The sequence below is a fragment of the Haemaphysalis longicornis genome, unplaced genomic scaffold (genome assembly GCF_048455015.1).
Source record: "Haemaphysalis longicornis isolate Haplotype H1 unplaced genomic scaffold, Haemaphysalis longicornis Haplotype H1 scaffold_5, whole genome shotgun sequence".
In the NCBI taxonomy this organism is placed as follows: domain Eukaryota; kingdom Metazoa; phylum Arthropoda; class Arachnida; order Ixodida; family Ixodidae; genus Haemaphysalis; species Haemaphysalis longicornis.
Window position 1 is genome coordinate 127650495 of NW_027526385.1, and position 18710 is coordinate 127669204.

General features: G+C 49.5%; 1 pseudogene; it reads left to right on the plus strand.

The window, feature by feature from the left end:
- Nucleotides 1-1413: 1413 nt before the first annotated feature.
- LOC144139886 (Golgi phosphoprotein 3 homolog sauron pseudogene) lies at nucleotides 1414-12558 on the plus strand (annotated as a pseudogene).
- Nucleotides 12559-18710: the final 6152 nt, after the last annotated feature.

Sequence of the window (18710 nt, forward strand, 5' to 3'; positions counted from 1 at the left end):
ATATCTTGAGTCACTGATTAGTCAAAACGCGGCAAAGACCAACTTCCGCGGGTAAAAAAACTGGCGCGGGAAAGATGGCGCGGGAAAAAAACGACTGTGTTAGCAAACCATCGGTTGCGTTATCTGACCGTGAATTACATTTTCTGCAATGTGATGCTATACGCGACAGGCCACTGTGATTGTGAAGATGTTTGGCGCGTGTAGGGTGTACTCGATCTCTGTCAGTATTTTTTGTTGTTGTTGTTTCGTTTTTGTTTCCTACGTCTTTTTTGTTTCTGCTAAGGCTAAGCATATATATTTGCCGTATTGTGAATAAAGAATCAGTTGGAAGTGAGCGTTCTTTCGTGTGTCTTCTTTCTGTCCCTTGTGTTTCTGCTGCACTGCATTTGTTCACAAATACCGTGAAGCGAGATGCGAGCAAGCTAACACCACGGAATGCAACAACCTTACAGCGATCACTTCGCCCATCTTTATTGCTTCACGCTTGGGTTGTATAAATTGATCGATTGATTGATTGCTTGATTGATTGAGTGGTTGCTTGATTGATTGATTGCTTGATTGATTGCTTGCTTGCTTGCTTGCTTGATTGATTGATTGATTGATTGATTGATTGATTGATTGATTGATTGATTGATTGATTGATTGATTGATTGATTGATTGATTGATTGATTGATTGATTGATTGATTGATTGATTGATTGATTGATTGATTGATTGATTGTGTAGCGGCAGCTCCAGCGACATCGCTGGATCGAGCGCCACTCTTCGCGCAGCAGCCCGATGGACTGGACACAGGCTGCGTGGCCGCGCGAGCGCACGAGGACACGGGGGTCGCGCTGGTGCTGACAAAAATAGAATCTTGTTTTTCCTTGCGACGAACGGTCATCCTGCCTGAGGCTCCTCCTCTCGCCCGACATAGCGCCCTACAATTGGTGACCCTACCGAACACGCCACCGAGGTTAATGTAGAGCCATGTCCCTTGTGAACCAGGACTCAACCCGTTCGCGAGAAGCCGGTGAAGCAGGCTCAGCCTTTACCGCTCGGCTTCCGCAATTCTGGGAGCGCCACCCGACGACCTGGTCAGCTCGGATCACCTCTCAAGAAACCAAATTTCTCCACGTCGTCGGAGCCCTTCCGCCGACAGCCGCAGAGGAGATCTCCGACATCCTCGCTTCGTTCAACCACACCCTCCCCGCAGCGCCTTACGACCAGCTCAAGGCGGCACTCCTGGAGCGCACAGCTGGTTCGGAACGCACGCGCATCCAGCAGCTTCTCTCCTCCGAGGAGGTCGGCGACCACAGGCCAAGCCAACTGCTACGGCACATGAAGCAACTCCTTCGCACGCATTCTCACGCCATAGATGACACACTGCTGCGTAAGCTCTTCCTTCAGCGCCTACATTCCAACGTCCAAATGGTCCTCGCCACTGCCGCAGCCATGGACCTGCACGCACTCGCAGCGCGGGCAGACAAAGTCATGGAGGTCGCCACCCCCTTTTCTCAAGTGGCCGCGGTTGCATCGGCTAAGCCTCCGTCTCCTCTCTGCCCCAGGAACCACGCTTCAGCGTCCAGTGAGTCCTCCGCTTCATCTAGACTCGACAGCCTTTGCGATCGTCTAGAGAAGATCATCGTTGCCGCAACACGCCGCGATGTCTCGCCGCAACGTTCCCGTCAACGCCGTCGCTCGTCGTCGCGGCGATGGCGCCCAGAGCGCCCACGCAGTGAATCGCCCAACCCGGGCATTTCACCCGCCACGGTGGCTCAGTAGCTAAGGCGTTGCGCTGCTGAGCACAAGGTCGCGCGTTCGATTCCCGGCCGCGGCGTCCGCTTTTCTGATGGAGGCGAAAAGCAAAAACGCCCGTGTGTACGAGATTTTGGCGCACGATAAAGATCCCCAGGTGGTCAAAATTAATCCGGAGCCCTCCACCACGGCGCGCCTCATCGCCTGCGTTGCGTCGGCGCGTTAAACCCCACAATCAATCAATCAATCAATCAAACCCGGGCATTTCTTACTACCACCGGCGTTTCGGCGCTAATGCCTGCCACTGCCGTCTGCCCTGCGCCTGGACGGGAAACGACCTGGCCGACCGCTAACGGCGACAAGCGATCTCGGCCCAACACAGCAATGTCGCCTCATTCACGTCACCGACCGCACCACCGGACATAGGTTTCTCGTGGATACCGGTGCCCAGGTTAGCGTTTTGCCCGCTACACGCTCGGATCGTGCTTTTCGTGCCACCTCGCATTTACAAGCAGGGAACGGCACGCGCATAACCGTCTGCAAGCAGCGCTCACTCGCTGTAAACCTGGGGCTCCGCCGAGTTTTCCGGTGGGTTTTTCCCGTTGCCGACGTTCGCACCGCCATCCTCGGTGCCGACTTCCTCGCAAAACATGGCCTTCTCGTCGACCTAAAGCGGCAGCGTCTACATGATGCTACCACACTGCTCTCAGTGCAAGGTGTGTCAGCGGAGGCAGCCGCTAATCTAGCACCATCCTGTGCTACAGTTGCCGATGAACCGTTCGCCACCTTGCTGCGGGACTTCCCAACCGTGACAGCACCACCTGACTGGACTCAGCCTGTTCGTCATGACGTCGGTCATCCCATCATCAGCACTGGCCCTCCCGTTTTCTTTCGACCATGGCGGCTTGCGCCTGACAAGTTCAAAGTCGCCCAAGCGGAATTCGAGCACATGATGGAACTGGGCATCATCTGTCCAATATCCAGTAACCATGCATCACTACTGCACATGGTGCCCAAGAAAACTGGTGACTGGCGCCCCTGCGGGGATTACCGGTTCTTGAACACCAAAACCGTTCCTGACCGCTATCCGTTACACAACCTCCAAGACTTCACCACTACTCTCCACGGGGCCACGATATTCCCTAAGATCGACTTGGTTCGTGCTTACCACCAGATTCCTGTGGCAGAAGAATACATCCCAAAAACTGCCTTCACAACCCCATTCGGCTGTTCGAATTTCTGCGTATGCCATTTGGACTCCGCAATGCTGCACAAACACTCCAGCGTTTCATTGATGCCGTCACACGATGGCTTCCGTTCATCTACGCCTACGTTGATGACATTCTGGTGGCAAGCACATCCCTGGAAGACCATCTGAAGCATCTTCGCCTTCTCTTCGAGCGTCTCGCTATTCGCGGCATCGTAATCAACGTGTCCAAGAGCGAGTTTGGTGCCACTGCCCTCGATTTCCTTGGTCATCGTTTGGACGCCACTGGCATATGTCCACTCCCCGCCATTCTTCATGCAATTATCGACTTTCCCAAGCCAGCGTCAGTGACAAAGCTCCGCTAGTTCCTAGGGATGGTAAATTTCTATAGCCGTTTTATTAGGAACTGTGCCACGCTGCTCGAACCTCTCGACCGACTGCTTTTTACCAAACGGTCATCCACATCACTTGATTGGGACGATGCTGCTGAAAGGGCTTTACGGCCATCAAACGCGCTCTCGCCGACGCTGCACTGCTGGCTCATCCAAATCCGAGCTTTTCGTTGGCACTTATGACCGACGCGTCAAATTCTGCCGTCGGAGCTGTCCTTCAGCAGCAAGTTAAAGCTTCATGGCAACCGTTAGCGTTTTTCTCCAAGATCAAGCCTCCGGCTCAGGCACGATATAGCGTTTTCGGCCGCGAACTGCCAGCCAAGTACCTCGCTGTTCGTCACTTCAAACATCACCTCGAAGCACGCACGTTCACGATCTTCACTGATCACAAGCCACTCATGTTCGCCTTGAACCGCCCTGACACCCTCTTCACTCCGCGAGAGGTGCGTCAACTAGCATACCCCTCGGAGTTCACGTCCGACATCCAGCACGTCAGTGGTGTGGCCAATTCCCCTGCAGACACACTGAGTCGCATGGACGATGTAAATGCGATTTCACCAGGAACTCTGGGAGCAATTACCGACCCGCTTTACGTACAAGAACTGGCTACGACGCAAGCCAACGACAACGAGCTCTCCCGTCTACGTGAAGCACCTACCACACTCAAGCTAGAAGAGTACCGTTTCGTGGTGTGACCTACCGTCTGCGACACGTCCACAGGTGTTCCTCTACCCTTCCTACCTGCCTCACATCGTCGCCGTATGTTTGACGCCATACACAACATGGCCCACTCTGGCATTCGGGCATCTCAAAAACTAATTGCGTCCCGCTGCGTTTGGCCCCGAATGAACGCTGATATTCGAGACTGGGTAGGAGCCTGAACTCCGTGCCAGCGTTCAAAAGTCCAACGCCATTCTGTTCCCCCTGCCAAGCCATTCCTCAGGACCGATGAACGTTTTTCTGACGTTCACGTTGACATCTTTGGCCCCCTACCCCCTTGCAAAGGTCACCGGTACATTCTAACCTGTGTTGACAGGTTCACACGTTGGCCCGAAGCCTGCCCTCTTCCCGACATCACGGCCTCCACAGTAGCGGGATCATCGCGATCGCAATCATAACCGCCAGTATCATCATCCGCATCTTTTCACCACTATCACCATCAGTGGACTGTCACGTCAGCAGCCACGCGCCACGCGAAAAGACGAGATCGAATTCGACCGAGCGCCTGGGCGGTCGCTTGTCATTGCCGCTCCCACTCCAGTTCCGGCCGGGCCTTGCGCACCCCAATGAATGTAGGAGAGCCACATCGCCTCACCGAGTCCACGGCTTAGCTTTCCTACCGACATAGCGCCCTACAATTGATTGATTGATTGATTGATTGATTGATTGATTGATTGATTGCAGTGTTTAACACGCCGACGCTGGACAGGTGATGAGGCCCAACGTAGTGGAGGCACCGGATTAATTTTGACACCGGGTACCTTTATCACCGGGTACCTTTATTACCACCACAAGGTAAGATATCGAATTAGTCTAGATTTGAGGAGGGACCGCAACAAGCTAGTACGAAAGAAGCCGATAAAGGAGCTAACAGTAACACGTAAAGTAGGATAATTCAGGATCGCGCTGCAGAACCGATATTCAGCCCTTAACGAGGAAGCCGAGCCTACGACACAGGAAGCCAGCGATAACCTTACACACATTATCACGGAGTGTGCAGTAGAAGTAGGAGGCACTAGGGCTAGACAGGATACTGGTAAACTTTCACAGGAGACGAAAGATCTAATCAGGAAACGGAAAACCATGAGAATCTCTACCGCAGCTGACAGAATAGAACTAGCCGAGCTCTCGAAGTAATCAATAAGTGTAAGACAGCTGACATACGGAAGCACAATATGGAGATGATCGAATACGCTGTAAAGAACGGAGGTAGCCTGAAAGCAGTGAAGAGACGTCTTGGCATGGGGAAAAATCAGATGTATGCACTTAAGGGTAAGCAAGGCAATGTCATCACAAATAGGGATAAAATAGTCACAGTGGCCGAGGAGTTCTATAGGGATCTGTACAGTAGCCTGGACATACAGAATAATGCCGAACAGAGGAGATAGACATCCCACAAGTTCAGACAAGTTCAGAGGAGATAGACATCCCACCAGTAACGACCGAAGAAGTAAGGAAGGCTTTGAAAGAAATGAAAGGGGGCAAAGCACCTTGTGAGGATCAGATAACAGCAGACCTCTTGAAGGATGGCAAAGAAATTGTACTTGAAAAACTGGCAAACCTGTATACGCAATGCCTAATGATCGCAATGGTACCGGAATCTTGGAAGGACGCGAACATCATCCTAATCCACAAGAAAGGCGACATGAAGGACTTGAAAAATTATAGGCCAATCAGCCTATTGTCAGTCGTCTACAAGGTATTTACCAAGGTAATTGCTAACCGAATCTCTGCAACCATAGATTGCAGTCAACCTAAAGAACAAGCAAAGTTTCGTAAAGGTTATTAAACAACAGACCATATTAAACAACAGACAACAAAGTGCGCTGAGTATACTGAACCCCTATATATAGCCTTCATAAATTATGAGAAAGCATTTGACTCGGTCCAAACCCTAGCAGTCATTCAGGCATTACGAAACCAGGGACTACATGAGCAGTGTGTAAGAATACTAGAGGATATCTACAATGGGTCTACAGCTACCATCATCCTCCATAGGGAGAGCAGTAAAATACCTATAAGGAAGGGTGTCAGACAAGGCGACACAATCTCTCCAATGTTATTCACAGCATGCTTACAAGAAGTATTCAGAACGTTGGATTGCGAACAGGTGGGAGTAAGGGTTAATGGAGAATACCTCAGTAACCTCATATTTGCTTATGACGTTGCCTTGCTAAGTAACTCGGGGGACGAATTGCAAAGCATGCTTTCCGCACTGGTCGGGCAGAGTAGAACCGTGGGCCTGAAAATATTATGCAGAAAACTAAAGTAATGATCAATAACCTCGGGATAGCACAGCAGTTTGAGATAGGTGGCGAGGCAGTGGAAGTGGTAAGCGAATATATCTACTTAGGCCAAGTTGTGACCCCAGATCCAAACCATGAGGCGGAGATAATTAGAAGGATCAGAATGGGATGGGGTGCATATGGCAGACATTCTCAGATAATGAATAGCAGCCTACCATTGTCGCTGAAGAAGAAAGTGTATGACAGCTGCATCTTACTGGAACTCACCTACGGGGCAGAATCTTGGAGGCTCACTAAGAGGGTTCAACTTAAATTGAGAACGACTCAGCGGGCAATGGAGCGGAAAATGATAGGTGTAACATTAAGGGACAAGAAGAGAGCGGAGTGGGTCAGGGAGCAAACTGGTGTTAAAAGACATATTAGTAGAAATTAAGAAGAAGAAATGGACGTGGGCAGGGCATGTAATGCGAAGGCAAGATAACCGCTGGTCATTAAGGGTAACAGAGTGGATCCCTACAGAAGGCAAGCGTTGCAGTGGGCGGCAGAAAGTTAGATGGGCAGATGAGACCAAGAAGTTGGCGGGAATAAATTTGTCACATTAGGCACAGGACCGAGATAATTGGGGAATAATGGCAGAGGCCTTTGCCCTGCAGTGGGCGTAGATAGGCTGGTGATGATGATGATGATGACGACCTTTATCACCATCATCAAAGCTATTTCGGTACGTTGCCGGACGAAGCCATCCCCCAACGACCTCCACCCGTTTCTGTCTTGTGCTGCCCAAGTTCATTCTTTGCTCCGAATTTTCTTATTTCATCTCTCCATCGAGTATTGGCCCTCCTCTTATTCTAGTCCCGCCTCTAGGTGTCCATTCTGTTGTCCTTGTGGCCTACCGTTTGTCCGTACGTCATGCAGATGGCCAGCCAAGTCTATGTTTTTTTCTTAACCTGAACTTCGATATCATCTACCCGTGTTTGTTCCCTAACCCAAGTAGCTAGTTTTCTGACCTTTATAGTTATTCCTACCATTTTTTCGCTCCGTGGCACGTTGAGCGGACCTAAACTTGTTTTCTAATTGTTTAGTAAGTCGCCAAGATTCCGCTGCGTATGTGATCACCGAGAGGACGCATTGGTTGAATACCTTTAGTTTTAACGATGGAGGTATTTCACTTTTTATTATTTGGGAGTGCTTGCCGAATGCAGCGCATCCTAGTCCTATTCTGCACATTCTGCACCTGATTTCTTTCTCGAGGATTGGATCTGCACTGATCATCTGGCCAAAGTTTTTATATTCTAGTACTTCTTTTAGTGTTTCGTCTCCTAGGTTAAAAAAGGCACCTTGAGCATGTTTATTTATTATTGCTTTAGTTTCAATCAAAATTGCTTTTACCCCCCAGCGAATCGCTCTGTAGTTCCTCAAGCATGTTCTGGATTTGCTCTGCAGATTCACTAAGCAGGGCTATGCCGCTTGCGAATCCTAAATGGCTCACGTTTTCGGCATTCATCCCTAAGCCTGAGGTTTCCCAGTGAAGCCTCATGAATACACTTTCCAGACATGCTGTGAACAACTTTAGTGATATGGTATCTCTTTCGCACTCCCTTTCGGATAAGAAATTTATCACTTTGCTTGTGAAGAGTAATTCTGCCTGTGAATTCTTTAAATCTGTCGTCCAGGAGTTATAGGTAGGCATTCTCTATTCCTTGGCCATTTAAGGCGTCCATCACTGCCACGGTGCTTCCCGAATCGAGCCTTTTTTTAGTCTATAAATATTTTGTAAAGTGGTTGAATAGCCTGTGTGCATGAATTTGAATTACCTGGTTGACATGGATGTGGTCCAGTGTAGAGTATCCTTTTCTGAACCCAGCCTGTGCTCTTTGTTGTTGGAAGTTTAGGCTGGCGGTTTTGCGTCTACGTTCTAAGTAAAGAGCGTACATAGGTAAACAGCATACAACCCACAGTAAGCTGATGGATCTGTAGTTCTTAAGATCTTTGTTATCTGCCTTCTGGTGAATTAAAAATATGCTGGCGTTTTTTCAGGCTTTTGGTGCTGTTAAAGGCCTTAAGCATTGTGAGAATATTTTAAAAAGTAATATATCTCCAGCATCTTTTAGAAGGTCCATGGTTATCCCGCCGTCATCCGCACCTTTCTCTCTACTCATGGCCGTAGGAGCTATTTCTACTTCCTCTTTCATTACTAGTGGAACATCGCAAGCAACGCTTGTAGGCTTTGTACTTTGCACCGCTCTAGCTCCGCTTGCGTACAGCCTGGTGTAGAATCATTTTGCGATTTTTATTATCCCTTCCATATTGTGCGTATGTTACCAGGTTCATCTCTCAGTGCGTACATCCTGTCTCTCCCAATAGCCAGCTTCTTCTGTGTTGCCTTCCATCTTTCCTTTTTTCTAACTTTTTTGATGGCCATGTTATACGCATACTGTAATTTGTTTTTCTTTTGTTTATCCATTTTGACAGCTTCTTTAGTTCAGTTTGATGTACCGCACTGTACAATATCATCCTGTGGCGTTGCGATATAAGTTCCTTTGTTTGCCTAATAATTATTCCAGTTTGCTACCTACGTGCTGCGTCTCCATTAACCGCTCCTGACGCAGTGACTGCTGATGTTAGGGTATCATATTGGGTGTCCACACGTTTGTGGTTCTGGCCATCTAAAAGCGCCAACTTGTTCTGAATGGTTTTTGTAAACACCTGCGTCCTGCCTCTGACTGACTTGACGCTCGGTTTCTTACTTTTTACGAGCTTCATTCTTTCTGTTTTGAGATTTAGTCTTACTTTTCATCTAACCATCCAATAATCACTGCACCGAATCTTGATTAGTACCTCTATGTCCTGCACACAATACCTGGGTTGTCGGTCACAATGAAGTCAATTTGGGTGTTTAGAATCACGTGAGGACTTCTCCATGTCCATTAGAAATTCTTGCGTTTCAGAAATAATATGTTGAGTAGTTTGAGTTATTTCTCTCTGCAAATCCAACCAGTGTACGCCTTGACACTTGCGAGGGCCTATTCCAAAATTCCCACTGAGTTTTCTTCTTCTCTCTTTGCCAATACTTTTGCGTTAAAGTCTATGATTAGACTTTTGACCTGTGCGGTTCTTCTATTTATTGCTGACTCGACGTCTTCATAGATACTATTTACGGCCTCATCTTGGCAGCTGTTGGTGCATGCGCTTGTATTATCTTTCACCTGTACCGCTTTTATATTGATCAGGATGGCTCCGAACATTTGTTTAAAACTGAAGAATTCTTCCACATTTCCAGCTATCTCCCTGTGAATCAAAGATCCTACCCCGTGCTCTTTCGTTTCGTGAGGGCCCCGATAGCAGAGACTATGCCTGCTCATGAGTTTACACTAAAGCCTTCTCCTGTTTTTCTAACCCCACATCGCTCAATATTATGACAACTAACGGCTTTGAGTTCCCCTAATAGCACAGCTAAGGTAGCCTCACTGGAGAGGGTTGGTGCGTTGAACGTTGCCAAGTTCAAGTTCCATAGGCCGCCTGTCCGAACGCAGGCATTCTTAGCGCACTCCACTGTATCACTTGCCTGGCCGCCGCCGTGGTCAGGTGTTCTAGAGCTGGTGGAGACTGAGGGCCGAGATTTGGGTTGGGGATTCATGAGGGGCCTGGCCCAACAACTACACTTGGGTGTCCAGATACTTCTCTGGTGAGGGCGTGCTGTTTGTCTCCCCAAGAGCCTTCCTAGCATAGTTGAACCTTTGTAATGTAGCCTCCAATGTATCAGGGTTGGTGTTTTACTTCCGGACCAGGCAGCACTCGATACCTTAACTTTTTTTGCATTAAAAAGAAAGAAAAAGATGAAGAAACCTTCGCTGGTGTGTTTTTATAGCAAATATACTCCTAAGCGGCACGTTAACAAGCATACGGTGCTCCAGAAAAACATTTTGCGTCTATATAGAAAAGGTACAGTTGTTGTTTGGTCGTCGTAGCTTTTAGGGTCTTACCTGGTGTCGCACGATTCTTACAAAATCTGCGAGAGTTAGCAAATAAAATGCCGCCCGGGGTATTGTCCGCAGAAGAAACAGCCATGCGTGTGGCGCGTTTATAAGGTGATCAATGAATGATAGTTTGGTTTGGTCTGTTTTGAATAAGAACATCTTCAAGGCTGAAAAAAATAGATGATTAGGTGCTGGTAGCTTTTCACATCACAGAAATATTTCGAACCAACAATAAAAAACAAGAAATACTATTTTCAGTTGTACTTGTATAAGTTTGAAAGCGCCTAGGAAACGGCATTTGGTGGCAGCTGCGGATTCTACCAGTTTCAAAGTATGCCGTCAGTAGTCTTAACATTATATGGAAGAAACACAAATACTGAGAGTCCTGAGTACGCCATAGTAAAAACTGAATGAGGCGGCATTGGCAACTAGCATCGCTAACACAGAGAATAGAGACGATGGCCCCAACATACAAATAGTAAGCGCGTTGCAATTCCGTATGCAATGACAACCTCGCATAGACACCAACCAGGCTGAATGGTGTACGCAGGGCCATCTGCGGCAGAGGAGTGGTCTTCTGAAGCCTCGAAACGTGAAATACGGTAGCGTCGCTGTTCGAGAGAGGAGCCGCTGAACGCTGTACAGCACAGCAGGAGTACATTCCATGTGAATTCCGCAATGTGGCGCAAAGTTAGGTACGCCCTTGACACCTGCCTAACGACAAAGCTTCTCTGCTTTCATAGTTGACATTTAATTTTACAGAGGGGGATTATCGCAGCTCGAAAGATTTCCACGATCGAACAACTTCGCGACGGGCACACAGCGCTACGAGAAGGGGATTGAAAGGGCTGGCCGACGGTACATACTGCACCGTTGTTCTCTCTGTACGCAGCTGTATTTAGTCATGCGGCGCTATCTGCGGCGCACCCTGGACGCCTGTCTAAATTAAAAGCTTCTCTGCTTTCGGAGTTGACATTTGATTATACAGCGGGGTTTTATCGCAGTGCGAGAGACTTCCAAGCTCGAATTCCTCCGTGGCGGGCGAACAGCGCTGCTCGGAAAGGGGATTAAGAGGGCTGGTCGAGTGTAAATACCGCAGCATTGTTATCTGTGCACGCCGGTGAATTCCGTCATGCGGCACTATCTTAGGGGCGTCCTTGACGCATGTGCTCCGAAATCTCCAACAGAAAAGCGTTTTTTTCTATTCGCCTGCATGACAAAAGCCGCCCCCATGGCCAGGAATTGAACCGTCTTTCATGTGCACAGCAGCCCAACGCCACACCCACTGCTACACCGCAGAGTTTCTTCGGTAGTAATCGCTCAGCGAACCAAGCCTCCACCCTGAAGCCGGTACACCCTTCTTGCCTTTTATTAAGTATCTGATCGGCGATCAAACGTTTGTAACTATGAATCTCCCCAAACAGACGAGATATCATCAAACCTTGGTCGGTTTGGTCGGAGCGAAGACTTGGACGAGGCTATGAACCGACCAGATGTGGAGGACGATGTTGATTCAACGCAGGCTTGTCTAATGCTGATGGAAGAAGTGCTTTTGTTGGGGCTGAAGGAGGAAGAGGGCTGCACGTCCTTCTGGAACGACCTCATCCAGTCGAGCCTGCGGGGCTGCATCTTGGTGGAGCTGGCGCGGCCGGGCCACATTGAGCTGGAGTGGTGCCGGGAGATACGCAAGTGGCTGCTGCTGCGCAAGGCGCTCTACCTTATGACACCCGCACGGGTGACGTGCTGATACACGAGGCCCTCCGCCACGTCAAAGAGACCCGGCCCCTCCAGACACCGCAGACCTAGATCGACAACCTCCGCGGACAGAAGTGGAACCCACTGAAGCTGCGGCACGAGGTGCGCAACGTGCGCGAGCGATTGGCCAAGAGCCTGGTGGAGAAGGGAGTGCTGACAACGTAGATGCAGACGTTTCTGCTATTTGACATGACGACGCACCCACTGGTGGACCAGACGGCCAACGGCCAGGTCGTGCACCGTGTGCACGAGGCGGTGCTGTGCCGGTGGGTCAAAGACCCCTGCGCATAGACCACCGCCTGCAAGCCCTGCTGGTGCTCGAGAACGCATTGTCGCCCCTCTCGGACGAGGACGACGAGCTGGCCATGCTGCGCGTGCGCGAGCTTCTCGAGCTCGGGCTGGAGGCCGAGGCGGCCAAGCCCCACACCAACGAGGTCCTCTGGGGCGCCGTTGCAGCCTTCGTAAAGGGATGCCCAGGCAACACACCTGGTCCCCTCCTTTCAGCAGAGGTAGGCTGGTAGGCGGGCCATGCGAACGCTGCTAGGAGCCACAGCACACCGAGTGCCTCTGGGGAAATAGCGCAGCCCGTGTGAAAGGACGCGCTGCGCCTCCTCTTGAAGGGTCTCGGGGTCAAATAGGCAGAGCTATCGGTTAGTCTAGCGACGAACTTTAACGAAATTCGTCGCAGGATTTCAAAAATGTCAAAGAATGCCTGCCATGTTGTGAGGTTAACAAATTTTTGCAAGGTTCTCGAGTACGGCATCCCCAATATCAGTGGCTGAAAACCTAAATAAGGTCCCAGCATACTTGTCATCTTTCGCATGCGGAATTGCGTCTCATGCCAATAAACGATTCCTCATGAAGGCATACTGTAAAACTTCCAAAAAAGCATTTTGGGACTTATAATGCTCTGGTTGCGCTTTCATTCATGATCAAAGAAAGTTCCGAGTAGTTTTCTTACTAACCGTCAACTTAACATCGCAGCCAACGGAGAACGCCTTGTACAGCGTGCCTATTATCTCACCACAAATATTGTAACTGAAGTTCGGAGTAGAATATGAGCACGTACCTAAAGAAAGTATACGTGCGAAAATATATAATACCGGGCCTGAGAAGGCCGCTGAATGTGTAAACTTTTTGCGGGCTTCCTTCCTTCCCACTAATATTGCAGCTCCCACAGAACAGAAAAAAAATATGTGTTAGAGAAGAATACAGATAAATAGGGGTTGAAGTCCTATAGAAGCGGCAAATAACAGTTTCAGAAATACATTCCCCAAACATAGGACTTGTTATGGAGATGTAAAGAAAATATCTGCCGTTTGAAAATTTTGGGCGATAAACTGCTCAGAAAAGGGTACTAGGTCAACGTAATCCACCAAAGGGCGTGTATTGGGGTGAACTGACGTGACGACCGGTTCGTAGATATAGCGTATAAAAATCAAAAAGGATAATAGGCTGAAGGTAGAACTGAAGATTTCTGCAAACATACACAAAAATATTGACACGAGAACAAAGTTGCAAGCTGTTCATAGACTTTTTTTTTCAATTTTTCTGATACGCTGGGGCCAAATGGCGCAAAAAAGTGAACATATCACTGCCTAATACCTACGTTTTGGGTTTTACGGGTATTTTGTTTTGGATGGTATTTTGCATGTCTGCGCATTGTGATCAATAGGTTACAACACGGGAACTGAGGACCCTTCTTCGGAACCTTCTTTCCGGTTACATTCTTCATTGTAAGATTACCTTTATGTTTTTTTTCTGTGGCCCCTTAAAGTAAGGTTATGGCCTCCCAAGTCAGGTTCCGCACTTTGTCACTACTTTCGGAATACGCGCTATGCCCCACTGCGACAGATTTTTAGAAGTAACCTTCCTGCCACAGTGTCGACCATACTTCTTATCCAACGATTGGCCAACCGGTTTTCCCCGCAAGATTCACCCACTTTCACTCGTGCAACAGACCACAAACTCGGAGCTATGATCGCCGCTCTCCGAGAAGAGTAGCGTGACCTGCGCAACCAAGTGCAAGAAATTCGGCGTGAGGTGGAACAGGTACCTGCTGATATCAACGCCCGCATTGCTGAGAAATCTGAAGGGCGCAAGGAGCTCCAAAAGCGTCTACGGGGCAGTGGCGTAGAGCACGCTTCGACACCCATTGAAATGTCGCCACCCAGGGTGGTCCAAACTTCGCTACAAGACTGGATCACAATTGACCACGTCGTCTAGAGGTGCGTGCGAACATAACATAGATAGACTGGTATATGCGGGAACCCTCCCGTTACAAACCTGCTTCGTCGTTACAGGTTTGGCAGCCGCAGTGCGTTCTAAAGATAGACACCATAACACAAAATGGGCCTACTCGATCTACCTGTACTGGACGGTCCGCGGGCAGCCCGAGGACTGTGTTCGGACCGCAACTCCTACAGAAAACATGGGAAAATCGAGCGCCGGTTAGCGTCACGGGCAGTGCGCGTGCGATCCGGGAATGATCACCGAGGAGGCCAAATAAAAGCTTCAACTCCAGGAGGTACCACCCCTGGACGGCCGTACTGCAGTGGAGCTGCCGCTCTTTTAGGAGGAAAGCGGACTTCATCAATCGATTTACTTAATTCAGGGAAGAAACAGTGCAGCTGCTATCGCACTTCTGGAGATTAACGGATCCCTCGTGAAGATCCCATGATATCAAGGATATGCACCGCACGACAATCCCACACAACCAACCAAAGTGGCACTGTTCATTCATTCCCAAGGGGGTTCACACGCGTCGAACTGGACAATCAACTGTGGTGCAACGCTTTCACCAAAATAGCAGGGTGTCGAGTCGAGATATCGCCACACCGACAATTTTGGTGTTTTTGTGTCTGCAAGTTCACAACGCACGCGCAAAAAATCGGAAATTTCCAGCATGGACCTCAGCTTCGTATAACCGGTCCAGATGCTGTACCCGAAAGCAGTTTCATTTATGTACGAGCATTTTACGCTCACAATGTTGTCTGGGGTTATGAAACGATCAGTGCTCGGGGCAAGCGCATCTTGGCAAGCGTGACGGCATACGGGCTGACGCTTCTCAACAGACCGCCGACGTACACTCGATTAGTCGAAACCCAAAAGCAAGCTGCCACGACACCACATCTCTCATAGGAGTCACATCCGAAGCTGGCCCAATGGGAAATCTACCAGGACACGTTAGGAAGGGACTATCGGCCTATACTCTAGCCATAGGTGCACTGGCGCACCACGTCCACATCGAACTAGCGCTTGGTCCCGTTCCAAAATGGCGTGCATTACCCACTGGGACACGTATGAGTGCATTTTAATGGAAGAGCTCACAGACACTGGAATTACAGAAATCACATACCAGCTGAGCATGGCGATAGAACAATCTACCAAGAAATTGCACTTCCCTCCAGATCACCCGGAGCCGGGCCAACACTTGGTGATCCTGTGGAACCACCTGCTGCGAAGTTTTGGTCAGTGTAAACAGTCTGGTCTTGCGGCACATCTCAAGCAACGTCTCCTCGAGATGTAGAAGAAAATCGAGTCACTAACGCACTAGCCAATCAGCGTTGGATGTGCGTGTGCGAGATCATAAATGGACACACACACACTTAGAAAGTGCGGAGTATTATCCGATCCCTGCTTGGACAGCGCAAAGCAAATGATGCTGCCGCACAGATTGCACTTCGAGAAGTTAGGAGCTTAGACAAGCTCACCAAAGAGGCTCTCACCGTATTATCTTCTCAGACGACTCACCCATCTGCAATTACCTACAACTGAGACAATACGTCTGCCAGTAAGGATGCTTACAACGTCCCCTTCACAACGACTGAATTGACCATACTCTAGAACAAGCAAACACAAGCAGCCCGCCAGGGGCCGACAAGATATGCGTAGCCCACTTACAAAACCAGCCGGATAGCCACAAGCAAGCATTGCTTGAATAAATAAACGACATCTGGGACAGTGGTGAGCAAAGTAAAAACCCGAAGCTCTCAATTGTAAAACCCATCACGAACCTGGGCAAGTCACCTCTTTCTCTGTCCAACCTTCGACCAATCTTCTTGACATCGTGTGTGTGGAAAAGGATGGAGAGCATGGTAACTACACAATTATTCTGGTATCTGCAGGAGCACCAGCTGCGGCCAACAAAGCAGTATGGGTTCCAATCTGAACTGTCTACTCAAGATGTTCTACTTTGTCTTCGAGATGAAGTGCCTAACAAGTACTCTAACTAGCCTCGTAAAATGTTAGTTATCAATATAAGGCAGGCTTTCGTTTCGGTTCTGATTGCCACAGTTCTCACCAATACCCGATAGCTCCATAAGGCGGAGAGCTTTATAACTTCATCGCAGCCTTCTTACAAGACCGCACCTACCAGGTAAACATAGGCCAGGCGACCAGTGCTATACATCACCAAAACTTCGAAGTGATTCCAGGCTTAGTTATGGCACCTAACCTCGGCCACATTGCCATGCACAGTCTTCCGGGCACGTTGAAAGCGTTATCTGGGCTTAAATACGCGATTCATGCAGACGACGTCACCGTGTGGACGAACCAGGGTTCCATCGGTGCACAAGAGGCCATGCTTTAACAGGCACTGGACATCATGCACGATTACACATGCGGTGTCGGCCTCAATATTGCCCCAGATAAGAGCGAATTCGTGGTCATTCATGAAGGCCGGCGTTCAACGATGGAACAGGCGGTGCAGGCATACCGGTTGCGGATTGAAAGCCAAACAATTTCGAGGAAACCGTTAATCAGAATGCTTGGCATGTATCTGGACAAGAATTGTACGGTCTGTACCTGATTTCGGAAGAGAATAAGACGTGCAAGAAAATTTTTCTCGTTCTCAGACGTATTTCAAACCTTAGGAGACGCGTGATTGAAAGGGAGATGCAGCATATCGTGCAAGCATTTCTAGTATCTCGTATTGTGTACGGACATCCTTACCACCCGGTCCACCGCACCTAGAAGCTTGCACTCGAAAGGCTTCTCAACGAAGCATGACGCATTTTCACGAGACTTCCCTGCTACACCCGTCTCGAAGCGCTGAATAGCTGCACCCTCTTTAACGACTTGTCTGAGATCACAGACACGCACTGGCACAGGCATCGTGCAACAAAGGGTGGCCGTGACACCCTTCGCCATCTAGGCTTTAACAATAGTGGACAACCATTACAGATGACGAGCCACTACTCGTTCACTTGGGACCTCGTCACGGGGGTCGATGAGCAGCCCTTGTGATAGGTCAAGCCCGCCCCACACAGGTGGCATTTAAACATGAGCGCGTCATCAAGACGGCTGCTGACATGTCCACTACGGCCGACTCACACATTGTGTACACCGCGGTGGGGTTCGATGAGACTACTGGACTTTATGGTCGCTGTCACCATGTCGGTGTCACTCCGGCCCACAGCACACAAGCTGAACTGCAGGCCATCTGTAACTATGTCGACGCAGGTCTCCAGCAAGACCTAACGAGCCACCATGTACATCACCATCTGTACACTGACTCTGAAGCAGCGCTACATCGCCTTGAGCAGCACTACTTCGCTAGTTCCCCCTATGTCAAAGCGCAATTCATTAGAGCCGTTACCGAAGTCATTCGCCGCAATGATATGAAACACTGGGCATCGGGTAACGGCTTCACTCTTCACTGGGTTCCAACACACTGCGGCATCCTCCGAAATGAAAAAGTGCATCGACTAGCACGCCCGCATTTATTATCCATACTAGCTCAAAGCCCCTCCTCAGGCTTGATGACGGTGCGCTTGCCCGTCCCTGGAGAAGAAGCCGCTCCCATGGCTGAACTACATCTTAGTTTGGGCCCGCCGGACGGCTTACCTCGGAGCCATGGTCAACCCTCTGCGCTTCCCTGCCGTTCCTTCCCGTGCGTCATCGCGGCGGGAAACTGTCACCATACGACGGATTCAGACAGGAATATTGCTCCCACCGTTTTTCTCTACCATTTTCATTGCCGTGGACAGCTCCCAGTGTCCCGAGAACCTTCAGCACACGACATACCAGGGAAGAACTGCGACATCTAGCGTGGGGCTGCCCCCGTTACAGAATTCCTCGATACCGTGTCCCCATCAACGTGCGACTTGAACCGTGGCCCACTTATCCCCAGTCCTGGTTCGGTCTGCCACCTAAAGCTCCGGCTGGGTACGCTACTACCTTGTAGCGCGCCCTTCTGCTTCTTCTTTTGGACCCCGGAGCACCAGTCATTGGTGAACGGCTTTCTGGCGACACGCAGGACGGTATCATGGCTACGACTCCCGGTGACCACGGTATTGCGTCCAGGCCGCTTACACTGCAAAGGTGGCATAATAATTCTTTCCCACTTTTACCTTCTTTACCAACCCCCTAAAAACCGTATGATTATCCGTAGCAGCACCCAAGCGCAAGAAAATGAAATAAAGGTGTTTTCAATCAATGAATCTCTATAGTGGGCGTGCACCGACCACGTTCCGCCCTTCTTTGTTCTCGTCTTCTCTTGTAGCCGATGGTACGGTGCCGGCAGAAAGTGCCCACGCAATATGTGCAACAGTACCCTCCACGCATACTCAAATGCAAATTGTACGTGGTGGCGATGGAGGCCTACATTGGTTCTGAAGCCATGAAAACAAGTGATAAGGCAGCAACTTCCCAACACATTTTGTAAAGGTGA